The 6,994-nt window shown below is 42.3% G+C and overlaps 1 pseudogene; it reads right to left on the minus strand.

The window, feature by feature from the left end:
* Positions 1–1,124: 1,124 nt before the first annotated feature.
* On the minus strand, positions 1,125–4,203 carry LOC101974815 (radixin pseudogene; annotated as a pseudogene).
* Between the last annotated feature and the right edge of the window lie 2,791 nt (positions 4,204–6,994).

The following is a 6,994-nucleotide window of genomic DNA, read 5'->3' on the forward strand; positions in this document are numbered from 1 at the left end:
CTGGGGCTGAGGGTCAGTGGCCAGGGGAGAATCAATGATTGTCCCTGCCTGTGGTCCCTGAGGTCCTGGGGCAGGGATGTAGGAGGCAGCCAGTGTTACAAGACGTCCCCGTCCCTAGCCAGGCCAGGTGCCTGGTTAAGTGAGGAGAAAGACGGTGTCCCTACTCAGGGCCTGGCCCCTGCGCCTGGTCTCACTTCCTCCCCGGCACCACCTGGAAGGGAAGTGACACCCAGGGGAAGGCTTGGAAGTGAGGCCACTGTCACATTCAAGTTCAGGGTGTGACAGCTCAGTCTGCCCCCCAACAGCCCCATATTTGGCTCCCCTTCATGGGCCACATCCCTTCTGAGAGTCATGCTCTGCCCTTTATAGGCACAAGAACCCAGAAGTTCCAGGGACACGTTCATGTTTAGGCCCCCAGATCCGGAAGTTCCTCAGCCATCCATGTTTAGGCTCTAGGATCCGGAAGTGCCTCAGGCATCCATGTGTAGGCCCCTGGATCCAGAAGTTCTGGAGGTGCACATCCATATTTAGGGCCCCAGATCTGGAAGTTCCTCAGGTGCACGTCCATGTTTCAGCCCCCAGATCCGGAAGTTCATCAATCCTCCATGTTTAGGCCATAGCAACCAGAAGTTCCTCAGGCAGACATCCATGTTTAGGCCCCCCAATACGGAAGTTCTTCAGACATCCATGCTTAGGCCCCCAGATCCAGATCCAGAAGTTTCAAATGTGCACTTTAGGAGCCTGGATCCGGAAGTTCCTCGGGTGTCCATATTTAGGCCCACGGATCCGGAGGTTCCTCAGGTGTAGGTCCATGTTTAAGCCCCCAGGTCCGGAAGTGAGATTTTTTTATTTCTTGTTCCTGGTTCTCCTTTCCTCTTCTGTTCCCTCTCCTCCCCCATTTCCTGGCTGCCATAAGCTGAGCAGTTTTCTTTTGCCATTGCCTTTCCACCATGGCATTTCTGCATTGCAAGAGCATGGACAGAACCTCTGAAACTGAGCAAACTAAAGCTTTCCTCCTCTCAATTGTTCTTGTAGGTATTTTGGTCACCACAACAAAAGGCTAGCACAAATCTGTTTACATTTTGTTAGTTGTAGTTTTTTTGGTTCCTTACTTCTTCCCTTGATGTGTTCTTTTGTGTTTCATTGGTGGGTTTGTTTGTTTGTTTTTGGTTGTTTGTTTTCAGATTTTAGGACAGTCTGGGAAGTCTTAATTAGAAAAACAAAAACAAACAAACAAACAAAAAAAACCCACATTGGATATTCTTTGCTTTAAGATGACTGGCTTGAAATTGTTTTGACAGGGATGCTCTATATATTCTTTCTTATGTACTATCTCACTTATATTCTTCAGTACTTTTTTGAGTAGTTTTTTGAATGTAAATCATTAAAATTTCTATTACATACTTTTGGGTTTTCACTGTCTGTTCTTCAGTTTGCCTTAGATGTTCCATTAACTCTTCTTTTTTTGCCTTCTAGTCTTTCTTTTTTTCTGTTTTCTTATTTTCATTCTTTAATTGTGCCATTTATAACTGTTTTTAATATTTCTCCCCCCTAACCAGAGCCCTCATCTCTTATACTTCCATAGTATCAGCTTTTCTTCACTGCATGTATAGTTCATGGTTTCCCACACATAGGGCCAAAATTTATTTACCGATTCTCAGACAAGGTACCTGAAAAACAAAATTGGGTGCCTTTTTGACTTTTTTTTCCCTCGTATCTTTGGTGCTCCTGGAACCACTCTTCTGTAGATATAGAAGAAAAACTATATAGGGAATATATCCAATTTTTTAAAATTTTAATTTGTTCTTTTTAGGTATATGTGACAGAGTATATTTTGAGATATTATACATACATGGCATATAACTTCTCATTCTTGTGGTTGTACATGATGTGGAGGTTCACTGGTTGTGTATTTATATCTGAACAAAGGAAAGTTATGTCCAATTCATTCTACTGTCTTTCCTAATACAATCCCCCCTCTCTTCCCTTCATTCTCTTTGTCTAATCCAATGAACTTCTATTCTTCCCTCACCCCTCCTTATTGTGCATTAGCATCTGCATATCAGAGAGAACATTCAGCCTTTGGTCTTGGTGACTGGCTTATTTCACTTAACATGATATCATGTCTCCAGTTCCAGCCATTTACTGGCAAATGCCATAATTCCATACTTTCTTATGGCTGAGTAATATTCCATTATGTATATATACCACATTTTCCTTGTGTATTCATCTGTTGAAGGGCATCTAGTTTGTTTCCATAGCTTGGCTATTGTGAATTGAGCTGCTATAAACAATGATGTGACTGTGTCTCTGTAGTATGCTGATTTTTAAGTCCTTTGGGTATAAACCAAGGAGTGGGATAGCTGTGTCAAATCATGGTTCCATCCCAGGTTTTCTGAGGAATCTCCATACTGCTTTCCACAATGGTTGTACCAATTTGCAGTTTCACCAGCAATGTATAACTGTACCTTTCCCCCCACATCCTCACCAACATTCATTGTTATTTGTATTCTTTATAATTGCCATTCTGACTGGAGTGAGATGGAATCTCAGTGTAGTTTTAATTTGCAATTCTCTAATTGCTAAAAATGTTGAACTTTTTTTTCATGTGTTTGTTGACTCATTGTATTTCTTCTGTGAAGTGCCTATTCAGTTCCTTTTCCCATTTATTCATTAGGTTATTATTATTGTGTGTGTGTGTGTGTGTGTGTGTGTGTGTGTGTTAAGTTTTTGAGTTCTTCTTATATCCTGGAGATTAATACTCTATCTGAGGTGTAGGTGGCAAAGATTTTCTCCCATTCTGTAGCTCTCTCTTCACATTCTTGATTGCTTCCTTTGCTGTGAAGCTTTTTAGTTTGATATCATCCCATTTAGTATTGATTTTACTTTTTTGCACTTTAGTTATCCTGTTAAGGAAGCTGGTTCCTAAGCCGACATGATGAAGAGTTGGGCCTACATTTTTTTTCTAGTAGATGCAAGGTTTAATGCCTAGGTCCTTGATCCACTTTGAGCTGAGAGATAGGGGTTCAAATTCATTCTACTACATGTGGATTTACAGTTTTCTCAGCACCAATTGTTGTACAGGCTATCTTTTCTCAAATGTATGTTTATGGTACCTTTGTCTAGTATGAGATAAATGGATATATGTGGGTTTGTATGACAAAGAATTTTGCCATTAAATATTTTTTATTTCACTCAAGGGAAAGCCAATTTTAGGTGTTAACTTGTCATCATGCTCATAAATATTCAGAACCAAAGCCTCAACACCTACATTCATTTTATATTTCAAGACAGTTGACACCATACATTTCTAGATCTTGTGCAATCTTCAAGTATTTTATTGTCAAATTTTCCCTAAGCATTTTTCTATGTTCTTCATGCCACCTCTGTATTCTTTCTTCCCACAGTTCTTTTGTCAGTTTGTGTTGTTACAAAACATGCTAGGATAGGAGTCTGTCATTAGCTAGGTAGCTTGATATATGAATCTCTTTATTACACTTTCCATATTTGGCTTAGCATAGGAGGCCCAAAGAACTGCAGGTTCTGGTGGGTGATACAACTCATCATGTAAGATGACTTCTTAAATGTGCAAGAAGAAAACTCTCCAGGTTATTTCTTGAATTAATTCCTCAGAAACATGTTCAATAAAGAGTTTAGCTCTAAACTTGAACCATAATGCTGTGCCACCTTTTTATTTAGTTAAAGCCATGTAGAATAACATTGGCTGTATACATACTGCAGCCAAAAACAAAACAGAACAACCAGACCTCACCCAATCCAACTGTTTTCATCACCTGGTCAAAAAGTTGTTCACCAGCTGTAGTGGGCTGAATGGCAAATTCCAGGCATTCAAATTAATTTCACTGCAATCACATAAAACATCTTAAAGTTACAATTATCTGCCATAAACTAATAATTTACCTTCAACCACATATAAAAACACTGTTCCTTGTAACTCTGCCATTTTACATTAGGACACAAATTACCTTTCTGTATTATGTATGCTTTTGTTTTTAAAAATCAGACTTTAGGCTCTGAGCCGCTCTCCCTTCTTGAGTGGGCACAGAGTCCCAGCGTGCTGGAATGGATCCCCAATAAATCCCCTTCTGCCAATTGCATGGAGCCAGTCTCTTGTGTGGTCTCTCCCTCGGACGCTCTGCCGGACCCCCCTTACATTTGGTGCATTGGCCGGGAACAGCGCATCGCCGGACAGGGAGACCCTAACAACGGACTGCTTCAGGAGGTAAGTAAGGCGCCTTTCTCTCTCTCTCTCTCTCTCTCTCTCTCTCTCTCTCTTCTCTCTCTCCCTCCCCTCTTTCTTCCTTTCTTCTCCTTTTCTCCTCGTTTTTCTTTCGCGATCGCTCGGGTTCGATTTCTGGCTCAGTGGAGAGCATAAGCTCCCAGAGAGCGTCTGTTTTTTGCGATCGCTCTTTTGCGATCGCTCAGGTTCTGGTGTCTGGCTCAATGGCGGCGTGAGCTTCCAGAGGCCGTGAGGTCTCAGAGCCTTTCTGGTTTGGGGTTGGTAGCGTGTGGTTTCCAGTGGAAAATGTGAGTTTTCCCTGACTGTGGCGGACAGACGTGTCATTGGAGTCACAGGCCATGTTCTCCAGAGGGACGCCCTGGAGGACTCGGGGAGGGACGGAGGTGCCCTCATCTGGGGGGGGGCAAAAAGGCCCCCCCCCCCCCCCCCCCCCGTCGGTGCTGCCAACCTGTCTGGTTATGCCGGCTACTCTTTGTTTACTGTCTGGATTGAGTTTACTGTCTTTAATCTTTGACTCTGAACTCATGTTAAACGTTTATTGTGTGTGTCCGTGTTTGTGTCACGTTTGTATTGTCTCTCTGCCTTTCAGAATGGCCCACCCTCGGAGTTGAATGGCCCCACTCTCTCTCTAATCTGCAAAGTCAGAGATATTGTCTTTCAGCCGGGGCCGCATGGCCATCCAGATCATGGCTTCTAACCTTTCAGGATCTCTGCAAATCTCTTCCTGCATGGGTGGGGTCCGCGCAGTTTGCTGGGAGGATTTCACCCGGCGGTAGGGCGGATCTGGCCTGTCCCTGTTCCTCCTGGCCCCTCCACCCACCTGTCCTTTCCGCCGAGGGGGGTGCTCCGGTGGGCAGGATTGGAGGTAAAGTCCTCGGGGACCGCCCCTCCCCCTCCTCTACCATTTCCACCACAGTGGGGTGGGCGGGTCAGAGATGGAGTGGCCGGGGACTGCCCCCTCCCTCCAACCACCCAGCGGGGGAAGGTGGCTAGGAGCACCCGGCCCTTTCCCTCCTGGAGGCAGAAGGGAGAAGGGACCAGGTCCCCAGAATCTGAGTCATTGCTTGGGAATGCAGCCCCAAGGCAGTGGTAAACTTTGCTCCCCTTTGTTAAACAAAATTAGGAAAACAATGTTTTCTTTCCCTCCCTTAGTCGGCTTGAGTGCAAATAGAGATACCTGCTGATTAAATTGGTGTTAATTGGTTTTGGGGGATGGGAACCAAATTTTCAGTCACAAATTTTGACACTCCCAAGGGGGCTTTTAAGAAATCCCCACTTTGCTTTCTTGGGGAAGCCTAGCACTCAAAACAACTACAAGCAGAGGATAAACTTTTTGGGAGCTGACTACTGAAAAGTTACAAAAAAAATGCCTAGTGCCTAAGGTCAAACCAAACTGGAGGAGAGCTAATCTTGCAAGTGAAAGGGAAACTGAGGAATTCCCAGCAGCTGCCAGAGCCACTTTAGCTTTGGGGAAATTTCCTCATAATTTCCCTGCACTGTAAGGATTACTCCACCTAAATGCAGTAAGTCAGTCACACTGAGAATTGCCCCTATGTGAGAACATCTGGTCCACTCATGGGAAATCTAAGGTGCCACTGATAGGAGTCATAATTAAATGGAAGTTCAAAACCTGGAGAGATTTTTTTCTTATCTGGTCTGTTTTAAAGGTTATTATAGATTGTATCTTGGGGATAATCTAGGCTAAATGTGTGTCTAAAAGATGTTTCATTGTAACATCTGGTATCTAAATGAGTTTGAAGCATTGTATAATCTTGCAGTTAAAAGTTAGGGTTAGGTAATTGTTTAGTTTGTGGTTTCAGACAATTCATGCCAGAGAACTTAAATACTTAGGATAGAAAATTAAAAGAACTCTACTTCCAAGTTGGCAAGTAACTCACAATCATTCAGTTTTATTTTCTCATCAATTTTTGAACTGGGTAGCCTAAGGAGATTTCACTAGGTATACAGTGCATTGATTTGGGCAAGGATAGTAATTTATGATTTGGTATCTGTTCCTCTCAGTGTGTAAGATTTAGAAAAAAAGTGTTAAATTAAAACGTTGGTATGGGTCATGAAAATGACATTAGATAATTAAATAACAACAGTCTTGGAAATTTTTAAAGCTTAATTTCAGATATGCATGGTAGTGTGTGGTTCTTTCTTTAAAAAAATTTTCAGGCAAATTTAATGTAACTTAATGCTATTTTAGGAACTTCAGAACAAGGAAAGTGGCTTAGAGGTCCTATAGAAATTTCTTCTGATGGTAGAGATCCTATTTCTAGTTTTATGTGAGCAAGTTCTTCTAGTGTAAAAAGATATGAAATTTTGGGAATTGCTTCTTAAATTTGTATCATAATTTTCAACATCCAAACCTGGAAATATAACTTAAGGTTAAAATGCCTAAGGCCTAAAGTGTCTGCTCAAAATAGCAGTTTTTCCCTGCTCCTTCCAGACCTTAGCCAGGGCTTAAGCTGATATGCAAACAGAAGCAGCTTGGAGCTCAAGCCCAAGAAAAAAAAAGGGGGTAAAAGTGTCTTTTTATGGGAACTCAAACCAGATTAAACCAAGAAGTAAATTGTTACTGGCCAGTCATCTTTTTTTAGGGCTCTTGCTTTTTCTTAGATTCCGTATTTTTTTTTGAGCTCGTGATTCTGATCCTACAGACCTAGGTTAATGTTTTTCTGATCAGTAGAGTTTTTTGAAACATTGCAATGGAGATATCATCTGCGAAAA

Source organism: Ictidomys tridecemlineatus, chromosome 1 (assembly GCF_052094955.1).
Source record: "Ictidomys tridecemlineatus isolate mIctTri1 chromosome 1, mIctTri1.hap1, whole genome shotgun sequence".
NCBI lineage: Eukaryota > Metazoa > Chordata > Mammalia > Rodentia > Sciuridae > Ictidomys > Ictidomys tridecemlineatus.